Source organism: Melospiza melodia, chromosome Z, assembly GCF_035770615.1.
Source record: "Melospiza melodia melodia isolate bMelMel2 chromosome Z, bMelMel2.pri, whole genome shotgun sequence".
NCBI classification, from domain to species: Eukaryota; Metazoa; Chordata; class Aves; order Passeriformes; family Passerellidae; genus Melospiza; species Melospiza melodia.
Genome location: NC_086226.1, coordinates 493045 through 507236, shown reverse-complemented (window position 1 = coordinate 507236; position 14192 = coordinate 493045).

Here is a 14192-nt window from a genome sequence, read left to right as displayed (position 1 = left end):
TGGGTTTAAATTAAAGAGCAACAGGGGGAGCAGAAAATCCCTCCCTGAAACTGCAGGAGCTGCTCCTGGTGGCCTCTCACCAGCATCTGCTCCTCCGCCCACTGGCCATGGGCTGCAGCCTGGGAACCCGTCAGGAATGTGATTTAAAAACCCCCTTAAACGTCAGAGGGATGCCTCCAATGGTTCTGTGCTGCCCCAGTGGTTGTTCTTCCTCAGTCACAAATCTGTGACTATTTTTGCTGCAGTTTATTTTTAATCGTGCTGGGACTCAGCAGCTGTTACACCGTCACAGAGCTGCACTAACCAGGCCTTCAGAGCTCCACCACGGCAGTGACAGAAACACCCGCTTCAGCTGCCTTTCAAAGGGGCTTCGGGGACATCCTGGGAGCTCTGTCCTGTGCAAGTCCCTCCCAGATCCCAGAGCAAAGCCACAACATGGTGTCAGTGCATTTTACAAGTGGGCTTTTTGGAGACTGGACTGCAAATGATCAGTTCTGTCCCTCGGAGCAATTTCATGCCATCATCTACAGTTTTTGAGAGCTTGCAGTGAGAACCCTGTACAGTGTGGCATGCAGACATTTCAGCTCTGAAATGTTCTTTCTCTTTCAGCTGGTTCTAAGAGGAATTGAAGAGAACAAACACACCATATGGTGTTTGCTTGTGAACTGCTGCCTTTGACATTTTGAAAGGCAGAGTCTGATCCTGTACAATATCCGGGTGAATGGAGTCCTCTCAAAGAGCATCTTCACTTTCTGAAGCTGTGCTCACCCCGGTATTTCAAACTGCCATCTAGGCACTGGGGAAGCTGGTTTATACAATCATATTGCTAAATTCAGAGTATGTTTTTATTTGTTAAAATAAAAATATTCTGCCTTAACAAACACAACCTTTTCACACCGTCTTTGCTGCCTGGTCTTGGGTTGTGGCAGAATAAGGTGTAACAAAAGGGTCTCTGAATGGTTGCTTTCATTAATGTTGCAGTGAAAATTAGGTGTTTTAGGACGTTTATATGAATTTTTATGAAGCTTTGGAGAGAATATACCCAAGGCCATCTTTGATAGCCATCTTTGAGAATATACCCAAGGCCATCTGCGCTATCAAAGATGGCCTTGGGTATACCCTCTCCAAAGCTTCATAAAAATTCCTGTTGACATACGCAGGAATTAACTCTGAAAAACAGAGTTAATTCCTGCGTATGTCAATGCTACATGAAGCGCTTGTGTCCACCAGAGATTTCCAACCCCTGGGACATTCCTGCTCGTCCATCAGGCGTTTCAGGAGGGAAGAGGGGGCCAGAGGAACAGCCTGCACCTGGCCAGGCTGTGGCAAGGGCAGCTTCAGCACATAAACACACGGGCTTACTGTGCATATAAACACATGTTCTTCCTGTGCACATAAACACACGTGCTTCGTGTGCATATAAACACACGTGTTTCCAGTGCACATACACACACGCGTTCCTTGTGCACATAAACACACGTGTTCTGTGTGCACATAAACACACGTGTTCCATGTGCACATAAACACATGTTCTGTGTGCACATAAACACGTGTTCCGTGTGCTCATACACAAATGTGCTTTGTGTGCACATAAACACACGTGTTTCCTCTGCACATAAACACACGTGTTCCGTGTGCACATAAACACACGTGTTCCGTGTGCACATAAACACATGTGCTTCGTGTGCACATAAACACACATGTTCCCAGTGCACATAAACACATGTGCTTCGTGTGCACATAAAGACATGTGCTTCGTGTGCACATAAACACACATGTTCCCAGTGCACATAAACACACGTGTTCTGTGTGCACATAAACACACGTGTTCCATGTGCACATAAACACGTGTTCCATGTGCACATACACAAATGTGCTTTGTGTGCACATAAACATGCGCGTTTCCTGTGCACATAAACACACGTGTTCCGTGTGCACATAAACACATGTGCTTCGTGTGCACATAAACACACGTGTTCCGTGTGCACATAAACACACGTGTTCCCAGTGCACATAAACACATGTGCTTCGTGTGCACATAAACACACGTGTTCCGTGTGCACATAAACACATGTGCTTTGTGTGCACATAAACACACGTGTTCCGTGTGCACATAAACACATGTGCTTTGTGTGCACATAAACACATGTGTTTCCAGTGCACATAAACACACGTGTTCCGTGTGCACATAAACACACGTGTTCTGTGCGCACATAAACACACGTGTTTCCAGTGCACATAAACACACGTGTTCTGTGCGCACATAAACACATGTGCTTCCAGTGCCTATAAACACATGTGCTTTGTGTGCACATAAACACATGTGTTTCCAGTACACATAAACACACATGTTCCATGTGCACATAAACACATGTGTTCCATGTGCTCATAAACACACGTGCTTCGTGTGCTCATAAACACACGTATTCCATGTGCTCATAAACACACGTGTTTCCAGTGCACATAAACACACGTGTTCCATGTGCTTATAAACACATGTGTTCCGTGTGCACATACATATATGTGCTTCGTGCGCACGTAAACACACATGCTTCGTGTGCATATAAACAGATGTGTTTCCAGTGCCTATAAACACACGTGTTCTGTGTGCACATAAACACGTGTTTCCAGTGCCTATAAACACACGTGTTCTGTGTGCACATAGACACACGTGTTTCCAGTGCACATAAACACACATGTTTTGCGTGCACATAAACACACGTGTTTGTTTCCAACCTCACAGCTCCACCTTGCCTTCTCACGGCAAAGGTCAGCCTCACCTCCTCACCCTCCTTCCCCCAAGGAGGTGGGAATTCATCCCTCAGGAGAGCTTAACTTCTCTGTGCTGGTGCAGGGGTACAACTGGCAGAGGCCAGCAGACTGCAGGTGAAACGCACAGAGCACCCCAGCTCTCCTCGCACATGACATCAGCTTTTCCAGCCTGCTGGAGGTGGTTGATGCTGGAGTTACTGCACCCCTGAGCAAGCAGCCCCCGTTTTTGCAGGGCTGGGTGCACGGATGTGCGTGGATGTGCAGCACAGTGTCCTACCAAGGAGCACTCCCCAGTGCCCAGGGCAGTCCCTGCAGGGCACAGCACAGCCTCACCTGAGGGCACCCCGTCAGGCCCCAGAGTCAGCCCTTGGGCACAGCTGGGCTGGGCAGGGCTGGGCAAGGCAGGAGGGATGCTTGTGCTGCTGCTGTCTGTCCGCTGTAGGCACCTCAGGGAGTCCATAAACCAGAGAGAACCCTCCTGGGAGCAGTTAAACACCAATTGGAGGGGCCTCCATATTTTCCTTGTGTGTGCCGTGGAAGTGTCCTCTGTGAAAGGAAGGAAGAAGAAAATCCTCTCTCCAGAGAAGATGGTATGATGTTTATTCATTACAGGCTCAGAAGTCTGTCACTGCAGCAAAACAAGGCCCCACACTGGGGTGCTCCTGCCACATACTCAGCCTGCTCTGTGTCCCACAGCCCAGACAGCTCACTGCCTTCCTTCCAAAGGATGCAGAGGAATCAGCTTTTCTGCCCAAAATTATTAGCAGATCAGAGGCTCTCGCTGCCTCTGCATGGCCCGTGCCATTTCTGAGCCATGTCCATCTCACCCCAGAGCGGTGCCCCAGCACCCCCTGAGTGCCCCGGAGCCTGGGGGAGCTGCCCCATGGCCCAGGCAGCAGCAGGGGCCTGCTGGGGACACGGATGTGGCAGTGGTGTCTGCGTGGCAGTCCCTGTGTCACCTCTTCCTCCTCAGACAGGCCGTGCTGTCCCTCAGCCTCTGATGGATAAACTAACGGGGAACCAAAGGCCGCGGTGGCAGAAATGCCAGCCTGTGAGCTGCTGGGCAGCACGCTGAAATATTTAACCAGGGAGGCATTGGCAGAGGAGCTGAACAGCAGGAGCCCTGGTGTCCTCCTCTGGCTGTGACTCCTGTGTCTCCAGAGGCACCAAGTGACATTTCACAGTGGCTGTGACCCTGTGTCTCCAGAGGCACCGAGTGACATTTCGCACCCACTGAGCCAGACGTGGGCAGACCTGTTTGTCCCCTCTGCACCGGGCAAGGGGCTGCTCCCACAGCAGTTGCTCCAAACTGCATCCCTGGAGCACAGGAGCTGTCAGTAAAGGCCAAGCTGCTCCCTCCTCTCGTCTGCCACTTTGAGCCGCTCCCCCAGGAGCGACAGGGTCTCTCTGTGCTGCTGGATTTCCACAGGAGCGTCGCTGTGCTCACACCCAGCCTCTGTCAGCCAGCCCCGGGGCTCCCAGCCTGTGATTTGCAGCCAGGCAGAGCTGCCCTGGGACTTGCTCTGCAGCCTGCTCCTCCCTGAGGTCTGCGGAGCTCTGTGTGCGTGTCCTCCATCTCACTTGCAAAATACCAGGGAGGGGGTGAAAAAAAAATGCTTTGAGGCCGACTGATTAAAAGAGTGAGGTGTGATCTGGTTTTCTTTTCCAACGGTGAAGCTTTTACAGAACATGGAATGGTTTGGGTGGGAGGGCGCCTGGCTCAGGGGACTGAAGTCAGAACAAGTGGCAGCCTGCCGGGCACCCACCACCTACAGCAGCTGGTCCGGGGAAGGGCAGGCACGGAGCCCACTGCTTCCAGCTGCTCGGCTCACCAGCTCTGGGCACACCGAGCTCCCTGCTCACCACCCCCATGGAACAGCCAGGGTCTGCTCTCTGAGGACAGGGAAAAGAGCGGGGGAAGGGAGAAACCCTCAGGGGGAAGCCATGGCAGAGCAGAGTGGTGAGCCCAAGGAGTGCCAGCTGGAGCCTCTCTCCAGCTGGAGTGTCAGGGTGCAGAACTGCGGCCAGACAAAACTCTCCTTTTGGGCGATGCCCTCGGGGCAGGCCTGGCACTCTGCAAGGCAGCTCTTCCCCAGCTGCTGGAAGGTGGGAATAGCTGTGTTTCTTGCCTAAAACAGTTTGATTTATGTTTGATTTTAATTTCAGAGTCGCACAGCTCTTGAGGCCGCGAGCCGTCTTAGGCAAGGACAGGCTGCCCTCTGCAGGGAAATTCATCGAACTTGGGTTCTGGCTTTCCCCATCCACTGCCTGGGTTATCCCCACAGATCGACCTTGTGCCACCCCAGGGCCAGAGCCCTGCTCTCACCTCACATCCTCCAGCAGATCTCCATTTCCAGTGCCCGTGACGCGCAGAAAATTTCCAGGGAGGTGCAGGGCTGGTCCATGGTTTCGCACCAAGCTTTTCCCCCTGCTGGGAAAAATAATGGGATCACAGCTGCTGGGATAGGTGTGAGCTGCGAGGAGCAGGTGTAGGCCTGGGTTTGCAGGGCTCCCCGCTCCCATAAGAAAGCCAGGAGGCGTTAGGTCCTGCTGAATTGTGTCTGGCAGGTTTCATCCAGCCAAGCATTTCAGCACGCCATCCCCAGAAAGGTGGGCAAGGTCATTCGAGCCAGCTCTGTGGCCTGCCTGCGAGAGGCTGCGCACTGCGCTTGCTTGGGCTGGCATTTTGGCAGCAGGTGCTAGAACAGAAAAGGAAATTTTGCTGTTTCTGGAGACCCAGCCCACACTGGCCAGGCCTGCTGGGTTGTGTCAGTGAGGCTGAAACACACAAGTTCCCATCCTCAGCTTGGACAGCTCGTTCAGTGTCCCCTCTGACAAGGGTGGCAGAAGGGATGTGTCGCTGTCGTATTTTCTGAAAAACCCCTTTGCCAGGATTTCTTCTCCTGGGAAGCTAAGAAGCCTCAGAAAATAGCGAAAACAATAATTATCCGATTGCTTTGGGATGTGGTCTGGAGATCATTTACCAACAGGTGCCTCTTTTATTTGTTCCATGTGAATTGTTTTAGCTTAATGGCCATTCACCATCAGCTGTGATAGATGGACTCTGAGGAGCCCATTTGTATTTTTTCTGTATCTTACTTACAGCACTGCATCCTGAACTCCTTGTTCACCTCTGTAACCACTTTTATTTTTTCTATATCTTACCTACAGCACTGCATCCTAAACTCCTTGTTCACCTCTGTAACCACTTCTATTTTTTCTATATCTTAAACTCTAAAACTCTAAACTTTCCTCCACTTAGATCTACGTGTCTCTGCCTTAAACCATAAATCCACATTCTCGCTTCCTGCACCTCAGTTTGGGAGCTTTTCCGAGTCCCAGATCAAATCCTGTGTTTGATTCTGGGCTTTGGAGAGCTCCTGCGTTTTGGATTCCAGCAGGGCCTGGCCGCGCCGGGGGCTCAGGGGTGGCCGTGGTGGGGCTGGGGGTCGTGGCAGCCCCCGCAGGCTCTGCTAGCAGTGTCCCATGGGGAGCCCAGCACTGTTCAATCGCAGCAGAGATGCCAGGAGTGCCCAAAACCCACCCAGGGACAGCAGGGGTGACCGACCCTGCCAGGCACACAGCCTCAGCCGAGGGCTGCAAAGGAGAGGGAACAGCAAATCTTCCTGGGACACGCTTTGGGGACTGTGAGATGCACAGCTGTGTTTCGTGTCAGGCACAAACAGGCGACGTGTGTACTTGTGAATGCAAAATGTGTGGACCCCGACAATGGGAGAGCTGTGAATTCTAATAATAACTGAGGAGAATAAAGCATGGAAAAAGGCCTTTGAACCTATCTTTTGTTTGCAATTAACCCTGGTTGATTTAGGAGCATTGGAATTAAGGTGTTAAGGATGTTGCTTTTTGCTTGATTTAATCCATAAAAAGCTCTGCAATAAGAACCTTTTGAAGGATAATTTTAGAATATTACTTGTATCCTTGAAACTGTAGCTTTGGAATATATATAAAGGAAATATGCTTATCTCATGCCTTATTGAAGCAGAGAAAAACAGCTTGAGAAAGGAAGATGAACATCACCTCAAGGGTTTATGGTTTCGAGCAAAGGGAAGCGGGACATCACTGTTAGGAGATTTAGAGTCTCTGCAATTAAAAGGTGGACACACATCTGGGGAGCTTGACCCCACCAGATGGGATTCCTCTTTCTTCTTTCGGAAACTAGACCGTCACCATCTGGGGATACTCCTTTGACATACATCCTGAGAAATTAAAATCACAATAGTGTATAGAATTGTGATGTAATAATTTGGAATAAAAATTGCTGATGAGTAAAAGATTGGAAATAGAAACTGCTGAAAAAACTGATGAGTACCCCTATAAATACCTGTAACCCTCAAGTATCGGTGTGCAGTTGGAGGGAAAACTTCCCCCACTGTACCCAGCGCTGTATTATTGCTCATACTTTACCATATTAAATAATAAATTGATTGCTGCTTGAATATTGGCCTAGTCAAGCTTCTTATTCACAACAGGAACATGAAGGGGTCAGGAACAGGCACGGGAGCGTAAGTTGTTCCTAATATTCACTGTCTGGTGGCTTGCTTCCTGCCTTAGACCTCAGAGCAGGGCCATGGGTCCTCCTGCAGCTCTGTCCTGCCCCTTCAATCCTCACACACCTTCAGGTGTTGGTTCCCTTCAGCCTCAGCCCACCCGATCCTTGCAGCGAGGAAAACAAGCTTCAACCAGGAGGGGAAAAAGAAACAAAACAAGTTAGCTAAGTAGGGCTGGATTTCTAAGAGGCTCAAGTTCCCTTGCTCTCAGGAAAGAGAAAAATCCTGTTTGTGAAGTTGTCGGGAATTGGAGACTTCCTTTCACAACATCGTTGATGAACTCTTGATTGAGTTAGGTTCTCTGTAATTTAAACTACAGAAGGGCTTCTGAATAAGCGCCAAAGCTCACCTTATAACAGAGCTTTTGTAACTCTCATATCTCCCTACCCAGATGCCTCATAACTGAGACATCTGACACTGTCCCAAACCCAGATCTGTCCCAAATCTGTGCCTTCTGTGATGTGACAAAATGTACAATTGATGTAAGGGATTTCTGTCCTTTACTCTTTGTGTGAGATACAAAAACTCACCATGATATACCCTCGATCAGGTATTTTCCTAAAGCCTAAATGTTTCAGTGTTCTAACATCAGCCCTTTCCCACGGGGGAAGCTGAAGTTTAAGGTTCAGCCAGCAGCACATGTCCCGTGAGAGCATGTGTAGGATGAAACCCCGAGGGGTTCAAGCAGGACACAGAGGGAACGCTGTGGGCCAGCAGCTGTGACACTGCTTCAGCAGCCCAGCGGGGGAATGATGACTCAAAGAGAAAAGCCATTTCTCACTACTGCCAGGATGGCACTCTGCCTATCAGCTCTCTCCTCACTTTGTAGGAAATGAAGTCGTTTTGCAGTGGTTGGGATGCCAATCCTTCGCTAGACACAGAAAAGTCAGGGCTGACTCTATGACACCGTGCTAACAAGTACAGAAAACGCGCTTTATAGCGTCTCCAGCCAGTGCAATTTGACACCTGTGAAGGTTAATGGATCTTTTCTGGGAGGTTTCCCTGTTATTTTCGTCAATTGCTGCGGCATGGAGACAAAAGCAGAGTGTCCTCAGCAGAGACTGAGTGCCTGGGAGCCCAGGCTCAGAGTGAGGTGTCCGTCAGACAAGGGCAGAAACAGCTCCTCGAGTTTGCATGGGCTGACGGGACTGATTCTTTCACACCCCAGCTCATTCTGGCTCTGAGCAGTCTCTGCAAGTCCACCCTCATCCTGCAGCGAGATCCACAGCCTGTGAGGTAAGAGAGACAAAAAAGCGCTGATTTCAAGATTGTAAACCCGAGCGCAGTGTCACCAGACCCTGCGATGGGGTTAGACTCCCTCCTGAGGTGTCTGAGGTCAGCGAGACTTGCGGACTCGCAAACCCGCGGTGAAATTCGCTGTTTGGGTGCTTTTCAAGCCCGCTGCGGTCGGGCAAAGGCCGCCGGCCGCGGCTCGGCACGCCCGGAGCGATCAGAAGAGGGCGGTGCCGGCCCACTGCTCCGCTCGGCTCCGCGCTCCGCTCCGTCTCCGGGGCGCTGCTCGGGACGGGAGGGACGCCGCGCCCGGGCCCCCGTCAGCCGAGACGGGGCACACGGAGCCCGGGGACACGGCTCAGAGGCGCTGCTGCTGCGGGGTGACTTAAGGCAGGAGGCTCCCGGTGATGAGGGCGGGGTAGGGAGAGGTCCCCGTGTGTCTGCGGCGGCGCAGCGCCGATGAACAAACGCGCCTGCCCTCAGTGCAGAGGGTACAGCCGGCTCCCAGGGGAAGGGGCTCACCGCCATTCCCAGCAGAAAAGCAGGATTGTTAGGGGATGAAAGCACTGAAATGGCCCAGCCTCCCGCTGCCAGAGCCACTCGCTGCGGCGCCTCCAGAGCCCCGACACAGCTGGCCCTGAATGCTTCCAGCGACGGGACATCTGTCACCCCTCTGGGCAACCCAGGCCAAACTCATCACCCTCATCGTCATTTACCTCATTAAATTCACCATCCTCACCATAAAGAGCTTTGTCCTTCTATCTAGCCTGAATTTCTCCTGATCAGCCCATCTCAGGATTTCTCACCTGGCTGTCCAGCACTTCAGCAGATCAGGCCTGTCCTGAGGTCAGACTGGCCTGAAAAGAGGCTGCGGGTCACAAGAAGAGAAAGTGAAACGTAAATTGAAAAGCAGCAAAAGACAAACCTGTTAACCTACAGTGAGAGTCACTGACAAAGGAATTTGTCACCCAGCACCACTGTGGGCCGCTCCCATGTGAGCTGGTCTCAAGGCCTGACACTCTTCTGCGCACCCAAAAAGGCTAAATGAGAAATTTTACACAGAAATGCTTTAAAACAGAATGAAATTAGCAGTCAGAAACTGAATGCAAAGAACGGAAACAGTGTAAACACACTTAGCCCTGTTGTTGCTCTAAAGAAGCAAAAGGGGCAAGGCTGGTGGAGAGCAGTAATATCTTTTAGTGGAATTGGTGTAATAAAAGACATTATTTTTCTTCACAAACCTTGCCTCGGGGCAGCCCTCATCTCTACTTCCTCATGTAAATGTGAAGAGTCAGCAGGGTCATCTCTCTGCATCAGGCGTGTCAGAGTGAACAATCAGCACTGCTTTTTAACAGAAATAAAGAGCAGAAGGCCAAGAGGCCAGTTTTCATCAAACCACGGGGGCCTTCTGAGGGATGGCTTGTTCTGCTAGTCCACGCTGCAAAACCTTGTGAGACTGGAGTGAGATAAAAGCCAGTATCACTGCTTAAATAATTATTTGTTCTGTATCAGCTGTACACACACAGCTACATTATCAGTGGGTTTATGGGAGTGACAGTGAGGCACCGTGGAAGGAATGGAAGGACAGATCTAGGCAACTAGAACAGATTATTTTAGCTTAATTATTTGCATCAAGGATCAGTGACAGGAAAAACAAGAACACAGGGTCCAGTGCTGGTGGTGATACTTTAAATAAGATACTTGAAAAGCTGAAAATGTTATGGAAAGGAGAGTCAAAACTATCTCAAGGATGGGGAACAAAAGTCTTCTGTGTACTTTATTAGGCATGAAGTGGTTAAAACCGCTGTGGTTTATCACGAGAAAAGTGGAGAAAAAAAGGAAATTCTCTTCCAACAAAGAAAAAAAAAAAAACAAAAAACAAAAAAAACAACAAAAAACAAACAGAAGATGACCAGAAGTCTAGGAAGACCACAAAGAGAAATAGAATACAGTTTTAGGACGGTGGAAGTGACTTGAGAAACCACCTTGGTGTGATTTAAGAGAACTACCTTCAAACAGAGCCGATTTTGGGGAGTTTTAATTTAGCACAAACCACTGGCTCCCGCTGGAAGGGAACCCCAGTAAAATGCAATTCTTGTGTGCACACGAGAAATGTGGAGTGATCATGAAATAGCCATCTGCTGCATTTGGAATTTCTGAATGAATTCCCACCCCGCAGTGGGCGAGCCGTGACCCTCGCGGAGGCTGCTCCAGGCGGGGCGGCAGCTCGGAGCTGGCTGGATTCACAGAGCCCGGGAGCTCCGGGGCTCACGGCTGCTCTCCGGGCGGCGGCAGAGCGGCAGAGCTCCGTGTGCCCGGGGAAACTTCCGAGAGAGCACCAAATACGGCGATAAAAGCCCTGCGGAGGAGGGAGGAGCAGCTGCTGCTCTGGTTCTGAGGCTCACCGAGAGAGACACTGACGGGCTGGAGCTGGGAAGGGAATGGAGCCCCAGGAGAGGCTGAGGGAGCTGGGAAGGGGCTGAGCCTGGAGCAAAGGAGACTCAGGGGGCCCTTGTGGCTCTGCACAGCTCCTGACAGGAGGGGACAGCCGGGGGGAACAGGGACAGGAGCAGAGGGAACGGCCTCAGGCTGGGCCAGGGCAGGCTCAGGGTGGGCACAGCAGGAATTTCCCCATGGAAAGGGCTGTCCAGCCCTGGCACAGTGCCCAGGGCAGTGCTGAGTCCCCATCCCCTGATGGGCATGTGGCACTTGGGGACATGGGTCAGTGGTGGCCCTGGCAGTGCCGGGGGAGTGGCTGGACTGAGGGTGTGAGGGCTTTTCCAACCCAAATGGCTCTGTGGCTCCATGTCCCGCTGTCCCCCGAGGCAGCTGGCGCCGTGCTGGGGCACAGAGCACAGGCCAGGCCCCTCTGCACAGTGACCTGTGCCCGGGGAAGGCTGGCAGCCTGGATTTGGGAGTGACCCAGAGCAGTGCCGCGGGGCGGGAGGGCAGCCGGGGCTCCCTGGCGCTGGCAGCTCTCCTGCCTGCGGCCCCGCCGCTGCTGGGAGCTCTGGGCCGCAGAGCGCAGCCCCCGGGGCGCGGGTTCTCCCTCCTCGGTGTGACTGATCACAGCCCGGCTCTGCAGGCTGCCCTTCTTCCACAGCAAAGGGCCGCACAGCGTGTTTCGGCAGGGCCCAGCTGCTCGTTAGGTGATCCTGGGGAATATCCTCCACAGGCCACGGGTTTACAGCAGAAGGGGTTTGTGCAATTTGGGTAGGAAGCCAGGCGTTTTTAAATGCCTCCAATTTGGGCTATTTTTAGCCTGGCACAAAGGCATGACCTTGCAGGTTATTTTCGCAATCTCTTTTGTTTATAGGAGCAGGGCAGCATTATTCAGAAACGTCTCATACCTGCCACAGTCATGCTGTCGGGGAGGGGAGGAGGGGGAAAGCAGCCGAATGTGCTCCTCATGACAGGCCTCAAAATCATAATTAGGAGAGGGGGCTTTGATTAAGTAGGTTTACATATCTGATACTGTTACTATAGTGACTCTGCTTCTTTTAACTGCACCGTGCTCCTTGTACATCAAACTATTCAAATCGTGTTCGGTGCCGGTGGCAGAGAATCAAAATTCTTACTTAATAAAAGTTCTTGTTAAAAGAAAAATTTCTCTTTTTAACTGAAAGGGGGAGCATGAGATGGGCTATTGGGAATTAGGAATTGCTGGCTGGGAGGGTGGGCAGGCCCTGGCCCAGGGTGCCCAGAGCAGCTGTGGCTGCCCCTGGATCCCTGGCAGTGCCCCAGGCCAGGCTGGATGGGGCTGGGAGCAGCCTGGGACAGTGGGAGCTGTCCCTGCACATGGGTGAGATTTAAGGTCCTTTCCAACCCAAACCATTCCTGGATTCTGTGATTAAGTCTCAAAACCTGCAGCATTGGAAAACATCTGAGTTTGGGCTGGAGAGGAGGCAGACAAAGTCTGGGATGAGCTGAGCTGCTGTGTTTCACACCCCTGTACTTTCTCTCTCTAAACTCTGTGGAGGCTGAGCTGGGGATGGGTGTCACTTCCACCGACCATTGTGTGGACAAACAGCCAAGTGTTATTGTGAAAAGTGATGGGTTTGCTCTTTTCTCCTGCAATTTCAGTGCTGACCTGCAGTATTAGCTGCTTCGACGACTTCTGCCAAGCCCTCTGTTTGAGTCCAAGGCTCCTCAGCCCTCCAGGCCCTGTGAGGCAGCAGACCAGGCAGGGCTTACCTCAGCACTGTGGCCCTGCATGTTTTGAAGAGCCCTGTTCCATGCAGGGCATCCAGCACGGTGGCCCTGGCCACGGGGAGCAGCTTCCATGTAGCCACAAGGAACTCTGTGTGGAGTGAACACATTCCCTGCCACCGCTCTCTGCTCCTTCCTCCTGCTTTGCCCTTCCCCCTCAGCCTCCTCCACAGCAGGATGCCCCTGTGGAGCCACGGTCCCCAGCGTGCTGGGGGCCACACGGCACTCACAGCCCCGTCCCCTCATGGACCCCAGCTCCTCACAGCCCCGTCCCCTCATGGACCCCAGCTCCTCACAGCCCCGTCCCCTCACAGATCTCCATCTTCTTATGTCTTCCAATCCCTCATGGATCCTATCCCCTCACGTTCCCCGTTACCATTTCCCATGCCCTTACGTTCCCCATTCCCCATCCCCTCACATTCCCCATTCCCACTGACATTGCCATTGTCATGCCCATCCCCTCCCATTCCCTATTCCCATTCCCCATTCCCATTCCCTCACATCCCTCATTACCATTCTCATCCCTTCCCATTTCCCATTCCCCATTCCCATCCCCTCACATTCCCGGTTCCCCATTACCATTCCCATTCCCTCACATTCCCCATTCCCCATTGCCATTGCTGTTCCTATTTCCATCCCTTCAGGTTCCCCGTTCACCTTTGGCATTACCGTCCCTGTTCCCATTCCCTCAGGTTCCTGGTTCCCCATTGCCATCCCCTCACATTCCCCATTCCCCATTGCCATTCCCGTCCCCTCACGTTACCTGTTTCCCATTACCATTCCCATTGCCTCACGTTCCTGTCCCCCATTGCCATTGCTGTTCCCATTCCCATCCCCTCACGTTCCCTGTTCCCCACTGCCATTGCCATCCCCGTGCCCTCGCATTCCCCATTCCCTGCTGCCATTCCTGTCCCTTCGCGCTCCCCTCACATTCCCCGTTCCCCATTGCCATTCCTGTTCCCTCACATTTCCCTCACATTTCCCTCACATTCCCCATTCCCCATTGCCATTCCCATCCCCTCACATTCTTCATACCCCATTGCCATTCCCATCCCCTCACATTCCCCATTGCCATCCCCTCACATTCCCCATTCCCCACTGCCATTCCCATCCCCTCATGCTCCCCTCATGTTTCCCGTTCCCTTGCATTCCCTGTTCCCTATTGCCATTCCTGCTCCCTCACGTTCCCTTCATGTTCCCCGTTCCCCATTGCCATTCCCGTCCCCTCACATTCCCTGATTGCCATTGCCATCCCCTCACGTTCCCCGTTCTCCATTGCCATTCCTGTCCCCTCACGTTCCACGTTCTCCATTGCCACTGCTATCCCCTCACGTTCCCCACTGCCATAGCCATTCCCGTCCCCTCACATTCCCCGCTCCCCATTGCCATTGCTGTCCCCTCACGTTCCAC